This window comes from Chiloscyllium punctatum, chromosome 50, assembly GCF_047496795.1.
Source record: "Chiloscyllium punctatum isolate Juve2018m chromosome 50, sChiPun1.3, whole genome shotgun sequence".
NCBI lineage: Eukaryota > Metazoa > Chordata > Chondrichthyes > Orectolobiformes > Hemiscylliidae > Chiloscyllium > Chiloscyllium punctatum.
This window is the reverse complement of record NC_092788.1, coordinates 34,305,781-34,316,625: the sequence shown is the minus strand read 5'-3', so window position 1 is coordinate 34,316,625 and position 10,845 is coordinate 34,305,781. Positions and strand designations below refer to the sequence as shown.

Below are 10,845 nucleotides of genomic sequence, written 5' to 3'. Positions count from 1 at the left end.
GACTGACTGCGATTGTGAGCTTTTGGAACAAGATAGAATGCACCTGAAGTCAATTCTGCAAATGCAAATTCACCCCATAGACTCAGATGTGTCAGTGCGTACATGAGAGAGTGTATATGTGTGTGTGTGTCAGAGAGAGGGAGAGTGTGAGTGTGAGTGTGTCAGAGATAGGGGAGAGTGCGAGTGAGTGTGTCAGAGAGAGAGAGAGAGAGAGAGATTGTGTGTGTATGTGTGTCTGTGTTTGTGAGAGGGGAGAGAGTGAGTGTGTGTCTGAAAGAGAGGGAGAGAGTGTGTATGTGTGAGAGAGAGGGAGAGAGTGAGTGTGTCTGAGAGAGAAGGGAGTGTGTGTGTGAGTGTGTGTGTGTGAGAGAGAGAGAGTGAGTGTGTGTCTGAGAAAGAGAGAGAGAGTGAGTGTGTGCCTGAGAGAGAGGGAGAGAGTATGTATGTGTGTGTGTCTGTGTGAGAGGGGGAGAGAGAGAGAGGGAGAGAGTGTGTGTGTGCACGCGTGTGTGAGGGAGAGAGTGAGTGTGTGTCTGAGAAAGAGGGAGAGTGTGTGTGTGTGTGCGCACGTGTGTGAGGGAGAGAGTGAGTGTGTGTCTGAGAAAGAGGGAGAGTGTGTGTGTGTGTCTGAGAAAGAGGGAGAGAGTGTGTGTGTGCGCGCGTGTGTGTGAGGGAGAGAGTGTGTGTGTGTGTCTGAGAAAGAGGGAGAGAGTGTTGTGTGTGCGCGCGTGTGTGAGGGAGGAGAGTGAGTGTGTGTCTGAGAAAGAGGGAGAGAGTGTGTGTGTGCGCGCACGTGTGTGAGGGAGAGAGTGAGTGTGTGTCTGAGAAAGAGGGAGAGAGTGTGTGTGTGCGCGCGTGGGTGTGAGGGAGAGAGTGAGTGTGTGTCTGAGAAAGAGGGAGAGAGTGTGTGTTTGTGTGTGTGTGTGTGTGAGGGGGAGAGAGTGAGTGTGTGTCTGTGTGAGTGAGAGAGAGAGAGAGAGAGATTGTGTGTGTATGTGTGTCTGTGTTTGTGAGGGGGAGAGAGTGAGTGTGTGTCTGAAAGAGAGGGAGAGAGTGTGTATGTGTGAGAGAGAGGGAGAGAGTGAGTGTGTCTGAGAGAGAAGGGAGTGTGTGTGTGAGTGTGTGTGTGTGAGAGAGAGAGAGTGAGTGTGTGTCTGAGAAAGAGAGAGAGAGTGAGTGTGTGCCTGAGAGAGAGGGAGAGAGTATGTATGTGTGTGTGTCTGTGTGAGAGGGGGGAGAGAGAGAGAGGAGAGAGAGTGTGTGTGTGCACGCGTGTGTGAGGGAGAGAGTGAGTGTGTGTCTGAGAAAGAGGGAGAGTGTGTGTGTGTGTGCGCACGTGTGTGAGGGAGAGAGTGAGTGTGTGTCTGAGAAAGAGGGAGAGTGTGTGTGTGTGTCTGAGAAAGAGGGAGAGAGTGTGTGTGTGCGCGCGTGTGTGAGGGAGAGAGTGTGTGTGTGTGTCTGAGAAAGAGGGAGAGAGTGTGTGTTGTGCGCGCGTGTGTGAGGGAGAGAGTGAGTGTGTGTCTGAGAAAGAGGGAGAGAGTGTGTGTGTGCGCGCACGTGTGTGAGGGAGAGAGTGAGTGTGTGTCTGAGAAAGAGGGAGAGAGTGTGTGTGTGCGCGCGTGTGTGAGGGAGAGAGTGAGTGTGTGTCTGAGAAAGAGGGAGAGAGTGTGTGTTTGTGTGTGTGTGTGTGTGAGGGGGAGAGAGTGAGTGTGTGTCTGTGTGAGTGAGAGAGAGAGAGAGAGAGAGAGAGGATAGTGTGTGTGTGTCTGAGAGAGAGGGAGGACTGAGTGTGTGTGTGTGTGTGTATGTGTGTGTGTGAGAGAGAGAGAGAGAGGGGGAGAGTGTGTGTGAGAGAGAGAGGGAGAGAGTGTGTACGTGTGTGTGTGTGTGGGTAGGTGTGTGTGAGAGAGAGTGTGTGTGTCTGAGAGAGAGTGTGTGTGCGCGTCTCTGTGAGAGAGGGGAGAGAGTGAGTGTGTGTCTGAGAAAGAGGGGAGAGAGTGTGTTTTTGTGTGTGTGAGAGAGAGAGAGAGAGAGAGAGAGAGAGGGAGAGAGAGTGTGTGAGTGTGTGAGTGTTGTGAGTGTGTGAGTGTGTGAGTGAGAGTGTGAGAGTGTGAGAGTGTGTGAGTGCGTGAGTGCGTGAGTGCGTGAGTGCGTGAGTGCGTGAGTGCGTGAGTGTGTGAGTGTGTGAGTGTGTGTAGGTGTGTGTGAGAGAGAGAGGGGGAGAGAGTGTGTGTGTGAGAGAGAGAGAAGTGTGTGTGTGTGTGTGTGTGTGTGTGTGTGTGTGTGTGTGTGTGTGTGTGTGTGTGTGTGTGTGTGTGTGTGTAGGTGTGTGAGAGAGAGAGAGAGAGAGAGTGTGTGTGTGTCTGAGAAAGAGGGAGAGAGTGTGTATGTGTGTGTGAGAGAGGGAGAGAGTGTGTACGTGTGTGTCTGAGGGGGAGAGAGTGATTGTGTGTCTGAGAGAGAGGGAGAGAGCTGTGCGTGTGCGCGTGTGTGTGAGAGAGAGAGAGAGAGTGGGAGAGAGTGTGTGTGTGTGTGTATATGTGTCTGTGTGAGAGAGGAAGAGAGTGTGTGTCTGAGAAAGAGGGAGAGAGTGTGTGTGAGAGAGAGAGAGAGGAGAGAGTGTGGTGTGTGTTTGTGTGTGTGAGGGGAGAGAGTGAGTGTGCGTGCGTGTGTGAGGGAGAGAGTGAGTGTGGTGATGTGTGTGTGTGTGTGTCTGTCTGTCTGTCTGAGAGAGAGAGAGAGGGAGAGTGTGTGTGTGTGTGTGTCTGAGAGAGAGGGAGTGTGTGTGTGTGAGAGAGAGAATGAGTGAGTGTCTGAGGAAGAGGGAGAGAGTGTGTACGTCTGTGTGTCTGTGTGTGTGTGAGAGAGAGGGGGAGAGAGTGTGTACGTCTGAGAGAGTGAGACAGTGTGTGTGTGTGTGTGAGAGAGAGAGGGGGAGAGAGTGTGTACGTCTGAGAGAGTGAGACAGTGTGTGTGTGTGTGTGTGTGTGTGTGTGTGTGTGTGTGTGTGTGAGAGAGAGAGAGAGAGTGAGTGTATGTGTCTGTGTGTGTGAGGGGGAGAGAGTGTGTGTGTCAGAGAGAGAGTGTGTTTGAGAGGGGGAAAGAGAGTGAGTGTGTGTCTGAGGAAGAGGGAGGCAGTGTGTATGTGTGTGCGCGCGTGAGAGAGAGTGAGTGTGTGAGTGAGAGAGAGAGGGAGAGAGAGAGTGTGTGTCTGAGAGAGGGAGAGAGAGTGTGTCTGAGAGAGAGAGAGAGAGAGAGTGTCTGAGAGAGAGAGAGAGTGAGAGAGAGAGAGAGAGAGAGAGTGTGTGTGTCTGAGAGAGAGGGAGAGAGAGTGTGTCTGAGAGAGAGAGAGAGAGAGAGAGTGTGTGTGTGAGGGAGAGAGAGTGAGTGAGTGTGTGTGTGTGAGAGAGAGGGAGAGAGAGAGAGAGTGAGTGTGTGTCTAAGAGAGAGGGAGAGAGTGTGTGTGAGTGTGATGGAGTTGACTGCGTGAGTGTGTGTGTGCGCGTGTGTGTGTATCTGAGGGAGAGAGTGTGTGTGTGGGAGAGAGTCTACCTGAGTGTCTGTGTGAGATCTTGAGTAATTAGTGACTGGGATATATCCGAGAATGATCCCAGTGCCTCACAATGGGTTTCCATTGGAAATTAGGTTAGATTAGATTACAGTGTGGAAACAGGCCCTTCGGCCCAACAAGTCCACACCGACCCGCTGAAGCGCAAACCCACCATACCCCTACATCTACCCCTTACCTAATACTATGGGCAATTTAGCACGGTCAATTCACCCTGACCTGCACATCTTTGGAGTGTGGGAGGAAATCGGAGCACCCAGAGGGAAGGGAAGTGTTCCGTACGACTGCCTCATTGACAGTATCACCTCAGTTTGAATTAACCCATTCCCAGGGGGATTGAACCACCCTGACCTTTCTCAGGACTCCTTCCCAGTCTCTGTCCCAGTGTCATTCCTTCCAGGACTGCCTTGGGTCGGTCGGACCCCTGTCTATAAAAAGGGGGAAAGGGCAGGGAGCAGTCTGGATCCTCAGACAGGAAGGGTTTGGGAAAGGAGGGATGGGGAACCAACAAATGCTCACCGACTGCGGATCTTTATAACCAGGGAGAGACCGATCCCAAATCCGAGAGCTCCCACCATGACACCGACAGCACAGACAATAATCCCAGTGTGAACCCGTCTGGGAGGGGGGATCTGTGTAAAGGAGCAAACATTGAGCTGATGTTCTGTAACCAGCAAACACTGATCGGCAGAGTTCGGGTATTAGACCACTCCCCGTGGGGTGAGGCAGGATTTACGGGGGGGGGTCAATATTTACAGGGGGGGGGGTGTCCCAGGGAGGGGGAGTGTGTCAGTATTTACGGGGGGGGTGTCCCAGGGAGGGGGAGTGTGTCAGTATTTACAGGGGGGGGGGGGGGGGGTGTCCCAGGGAGGGGGAGTGTGTCAGTATTTACAGGGGGGGGGGGGGTGTCCCAGGGAGGGGGAGTGTGTCAGTATTTACAGGGGGGGGGTCCCAGGGAGGGGGAGTGTGTCAGTATTTACAGGGGGGGGGGGGGTGTCCCAGGGAGGGGGAGTGTGTCAGTATTTACAGGGGGGGGGGGGGTGTCCCAGGGAGGGGGAGTGTGTCAGTATTTACAGGGAAAGGTCCCAGGGAGGGGGAGTGTGTCAGTATTTACGGGGGGGGGGGGGGGTGTCCCCAGGGAGGGGGAGTGTGTGTCAGTATTTATGGGGGGGGGTGTCCCAGGGAGGGGGAGTGTGTCAGTATTTACAGGGAAAGGTCCCAGGGAGGGGGAGTGTGTCAGTATTTATGGGGAGGTCCCAGGGAGGGGGAGTGTGTCAGTATTTACAGGGGGGTGTGTCCCAGGGAGGGGGAGTGTGTCAGTATTTACAGGGGGGGGGGTGTCCCAGGGAGGGGAGTGTGTCAGTATTTACAGGGGGGGGGGGTCCCAGGGAGGGGGAGTGTGTCAGTATTTACAGGGGGGGGTGTCCAGGGAGGGGGGGGGGGAGTGTGTCAGTATTTACAGGGGGGGGGGTCCCCATTGTGGAGATGTTACCGAGTCCAGTTAACCCTCTGTCTGTCCTGGGATCAGGACAGTCCATGCTCACACTGGGTCGAACTTACCGAGAGATTCAGTCAGAGGTTGCTGGAGACTGATGTGATTGACCCGGCAGCTGTAGGTTTCCCCATCGCGAGGCTCTATTCGGATATACTTCAGGACGTTAAAGGTCCAGTCCGGCTCCACCACCAACTGGGATGAGTTGACCTGACCCCCAAACGGCCTCCCGTTGATCAGGAAGCTGACCTCAATCTCGAAAGGGTAGAATTTCTCTGCGTAACAGTACAGGATGTCTGACTGTCCCGGGCTGCGGTTTCCCTTGGTGTAGACGTGCAGGATCGGTTTCTCTGTTGGAGGGCCACTCGTTAAGATTCCCGACAGTGTGGAAAACAGGCCCTTCGGCCCAACAGGTTCACACCGACCCCCACCCGAAGAGTAACCCGGCCAGACCCCTTTCCCTCCGACTAACGAACCGAACACGACGGGGACAGTTTAGCACGGCCAATTCTCCCTTCCTGATTAAACTCCTCAGCCTGGATATAACCCCTCGATTCCCCTTCCTGATTAAACCCCTCACCCCTGGAATATAACCCCTCGATTCCCCCTTCCCGATTAAACCCCTCAGCTGGAATATAACCCCTCGATTCCCTCTCCTGATTAAACCCCTCAGCCTGGAATATAACCCCTCGATTCCCCCTTCCTGATTAAACCCCTCGACCTGGAATATAATCTCTCGATTCCCCCTTCCTGATTAAACCCCTCGGCCTGGAATATAACCCCTCGATTCCCCTTTCTGATTAAACCCCTCAGCCTGGAATATAACCCCTCGATTCCCCCTTCCTGATTAAACCCCTCAGCCTGGAATATAACCCCTTGATTCCCCCTTCCTGATTAAACCCTTACCCTGGAATATAACCCCTCGATTCCCCTTCCCGATTAAACCCCTCGGCCTGGAATATAACCCCTTGATCCCCCTTCCCGATTAAACCCCTCAGCCTGGAATATAACCCCTCGATTCCCCCTTCCCGATTAAACCCCTCGGTCTGGAATATAACCCCTCGATTCCCCCTTCCCGATTAAACCCCTCGGCCTGGAATATAACCCCTCGATTCCCCCTTCCTGATTAAACCCCTCGGTCTGGAATATAACCCCTCGATTCCCCCTTCCTGATTAAACCCCTCGGTCTGGAATATAACCCCTCGATTCCCCCTTCCTGATTAAACCCCTCGGTCTGGAATATAACCCCTCGATTCCCCCTTCCTGATTAAACCCCTCGGCTTGGATATAACCCCTCGATTCCCTTCCTGATTAACCATCTCAGCCTGGAATATAACCCCTCGATTTCCCTTCCCGATTAAACCCCTCAGCCTGGAATATAACCTCTCGATTCCCCTTCCTGATTAAACCCCTCCGCCTGGAATATAACCCCTCGATTCCCCTTCCCGATTAAACCCCTCGGCCTGGAATATAACCCCTCGATTCCCCTTCCCGATTAAACCCCTCGGCCTGGAATATAACCCCTCGATTCCCCTTCCTGATTAACCATCTCAGCCTGGAATATAACCCGTCGATTTCCCTTCCCGATTAAACCCCTCAGCCTGGAATATAACCCCTCGATTCCCCTTCCTGATTAACCATCTCAGCCTGGAATATAACCCCTCGATTTCCCTTCCCGATTAAACCCCTCAGCCTGGAATATAACCTCTCGATTCCCCTTCCTGATTAAACCCCTCCGCCTGGAATATAACCCCTCGATTCCCCTTCCCGATTAAACCCCTCGGCCTGGAATATAACCCCTCGATTCCCCTTCCCGATTAAACCCCTCGGCCTGGAATATAACCCCTCGATTCCCCTTCCTGATTAACCATCTCAGCCTGGAATATAACCCGTCGATTCCCCCTTCCTGATTAAACCCCTCGGCCTGGAATATCACCCTCGATTCCCCTTCCTGATTAAACCCCTCAGCCTGGAATATAACCCCTCGATTCCCCTTCCTGATTAAACCCCTCAGCCTGGAATATAACCCCTCGATTCCCCTTCCTGATTAAACCCCTCAGCCTGGAAGATATAACCCCTCGATTCCCCTTCCTGATTAAACCCCTCAGCCTGGAATATAACCCCTCGATTCCCCTTCCTGATTAAACCCCTCGGCCTGGAATATAACCCCTCGATTCCCCCTTCCTGATTAAACATCTCAGCCTTGAGTGACCTGGACAACACTCTGGGGTAAGGAATCCCACAGATTCCCTCCCATGGGAGAATGGGGAATTTCCTCCCCCTCTCTGCGGGTGAGACCTTACTCGGAGATGGTGCCCCCTCTGGATCCGAGAGGCTCCCACACGACGTTGGTGGGTGGTGGGGGATTGGGGGTGGGGGGGGGGGGGATCAACCTCTCCCCATCTCACCCCCCCCCTTCCCCGTTTCTCGTTGTCCCAAACTCTGACGGGTACGGCACCCCCCCCCGACTCGCCCTCGCCCCATTGCTCGGTCCCCCCTGCCGCGCTTCGGACGCTCACAGCGGGGACTCACTGCTCACGATGGGCGTGGCGTTGGGTCAGCTTGATCAGCTCCTCCGTGACGGCCTGCAGCCGAGCCGAGAAATCGCGGGCCCGCTCGGTGTAAAAGGTGACTTCGTCCCGGCCGAGCTCCTTCAGCCCGTCCGTCACCGCCCCGTTCAAGACGAAGAGCGCCTCCCGAAGTCGAAGAACAGGAAGGGATGGAGTTGACATTGAAGATGTCCACGTTGTTTTTGGCGTCCCGCGTGTAACTGTAGTACAGGCTGGCCATGACACGCTCCAGCTCTGAGGGGGTGGGGGGGGTGTGGGGGGGGGAAGAACATCGCACACTGGCGTTCGTAACACGGACTATGATGGATCTCCAAACGTTGACTCGAGCAACCCCCCCCACACTAATTATTGCTCTGTCACTTTATACACCTCAAGAAGCAGTGCACTGAGTTAACCAGGTAAGGGCCTCTCTCTCACCTTCTGCAGTACGTCCCCATTTTAAACAATATTCAGCCCCCTCTCGCCATCCTGCCAAAGTGCATTTTCCCCCGCCCTGTTTCTACGGGGCGAACTTTTGCCCCGCTGATCTGTCGCTATCCCTCTGCGCAACCCGCACTTACTCCCACCACCAGTTTCGATTTGATGTAGTGTAGTTCACGTGTACCCCAGGACAGGGACCAGGACTGTTCTGTGAGCAACACATACAGATCACAGCAATGTACCTACGCCCTTCCCGATCAAACCCCTCGGCCCAGAATATAAACCCCTCGATTCCCCCTTCCCGAATAAACCCCTCGGCCTGGAATATAACCCCTCGATTCCCCTTCCTGCTTAAACCCCCTCGGCCCGGAATATCACCCCTCGATTCCCCTTCCCGGTTAAACCCCTCAGCCCAGAATATAACCCCTCGATTCCCCCTTCCCGGTTAAACCCCTCGATTCCCCCTTCCCCGATTAAACCCCTCAGCCTGGAATATAAACCCCTCGATTCCCCTTCCTGATTAAACCGGGCCGGTTTTACTCTGGGGTAAATGAAGTTAAAAATCACAACACCAGATTATAATCCGACAAATTTATTTGGAAGCACTAGCTTTCGGAGTGCTGCTCCTTTGTTAGGTAGCTGGCTCCAAACGTTAGTGCTTCCAAATCAAAGCTACTGGACTCGAATTTGGTGCTGAGTGATATTTAACTAGACAGAACGCGGCCTTTAGGTTAGGACTTTGTAGGGGTTATCCGAATCATGATCAACATTATTTGAAGTGTGTCAGATGGAGCTGATTTCAGATAAATGTGAGGGGCCTGCATTTTGGGAAAGCAAATCTTAGCAGGACTTATACACTTAATGGTAAGGTCCTAGGGAGTGTTGCTAAACAAAGAGACCTTGGAGTGCAGGTTCCTAGCTCCTTGAAAGTGGAGTCGCAGGTCGATAGGATAGTGAAGGCAGCGTTTGGTTATGCTTTCCTTTATTGGTCAGAGTATGGAGTACAGGAGTTGGGAGGTCATGTTGCGGCTGTACAGGACATTGGTTAGGCCACTGTTGGAATATCGCGTGTAATTCTGGTCTCCTTCCTATCGGAAAGATGTTGCGAAACCTGAAAGGGTTCAGAAAAGATTACAAGGATGTTGCCAGGGCAGGGGAAATGAGGAAACGGGTGAAATCCACATCGTTCCTGAGTGGTTGGAGGGTCCCAAAGGGGACGGCGAGGCGCTCCTCCTCCAAGTGTCGGGGTGGTTAGGGCTTGGCGATGGAGGAGCTCCTCGTTTCAAGTCGGTCAGCGCGCTCTTGCCAACGTTTGGTCTCTCCCACCTCCTTCAACCCTCAGTTGCCAGACAAGGAGGCAGCCTGCAGTCGTAACCAGAGTCTGCGTTGCGACAAGCCAAGGGCTCACAAACGTGGCTATTGTCCACGTTACCCTCCGCAGGATCCAAGAGGACGTGGAGGGGCTGGACAAGGGAACAAAACTGGGTATAAACAATGACTGCAGACGCTGGAAACCAGATTCTGGATGAGTGGGTGCTGGAAGAGCGCAGCAGTTCGGGCAGCATCCGAGGAGCTTCGAAATCCGGGCAAAAGCCCTTCGTCGGAATCAACTGACAGGCAGCGACAGAAGAAATCTTTAAAACGGGGACAGGGAAACTCTCAGCTGGGGGCCCTGATTTTATTCAGAATCCAGGGGAACAACCACTGCTCAGGGTGAATTCGGTGTTGCGGAGGAGCCGGTCTTGGACTGGGGGGCACAAGGTCAGATGTCACACGACACCAGTTATAGCCTTGACAGGTTTATTTGGAAGCACTAGCTTTCGGAGTGCAGCCCTGTCGGGCGCACCGTTGGTCGGCGGACAAACACGCACGCACTCTCTTTTACACGCCCACGTGCAAAACACTCTCGCACACGCGCGCACACAGACAGTTCCTCAGAGGCATATCTCGCGCGCACACACTCACACGTACACACTCGCACACTGACACAATCAAACACAGGTGTACACACATACACACTTGCACACCCACACACTCACGTATGCACACAAACATACACACTCGCACACACACACAGACACACTCACCCGTGCAGGGTCTAGACTAGAGTGGTGCTGGAAAAGCACAGCAAGTTCAGGCAGCATCTGTGCACACAGACACACTTGCCTGCGCACACAAACACTCACACGTGCACACACACATACACACTCGCCTGAGCACAAACACAGACACACTTGCGCGCACACACACACAGAGACACTCACGTGCGCGCACACTAACTCACACTCACACACTGACATGCACGTGCAAACACACACAAACTGTGACTCTCCCCTGTTCGCGTTGAGCGCGGAACCAGACTCTGATCCGATCTGGAGTCACCTTCTCCGGAATTCCCCGTGCCCTGAGACGGGACGACCATTCCGATTCTGGGAGGGACCCTCCCAAACCGCACAGCAAGAGTCCAGTTGTCGAGCTGACCTCTTGCACTCAGCGCATCGACACAGAGTGTGGATGGGCTGTGATTGATTTGCTTTGAGTTGGGAAGGCTGAGGGGGATTGGGGTTTCTGATGGAGCTGTCGAACATTCTGAGGGAAGAATCCTTTCCTCCTTGTAAAGGGGGCAGTAACTGGGGGGGGGGGGGGGGGTGGTCAGTGTTTGGAGGGAGGTGAGGGATAACCAAAATCCAGGGGCTGCTGGGACTGACTGAATTAAAATGGATTTCGGAACCTTCAGACATTAGGAAATACTTTCGACAAAGACACACAGCTCCAGGCCGAGTGCTGGCATGGGC

General features: G+C 53.7%; 1 pseudogene; it reads right to left on the bottom strand.

Moving 5' to 3' along the window:
- Positions 1-4,083: 4,083 nt before the first annotated feature.
- LOC140470044 (rano class II histocompatibility antigen, B alpha chain-like) lies at positions 4,084-10,472 on the bottom strand (annotated as a pseudogene).
- Positions 10,473-10,845: the final 373 nt, after the last annotated feature.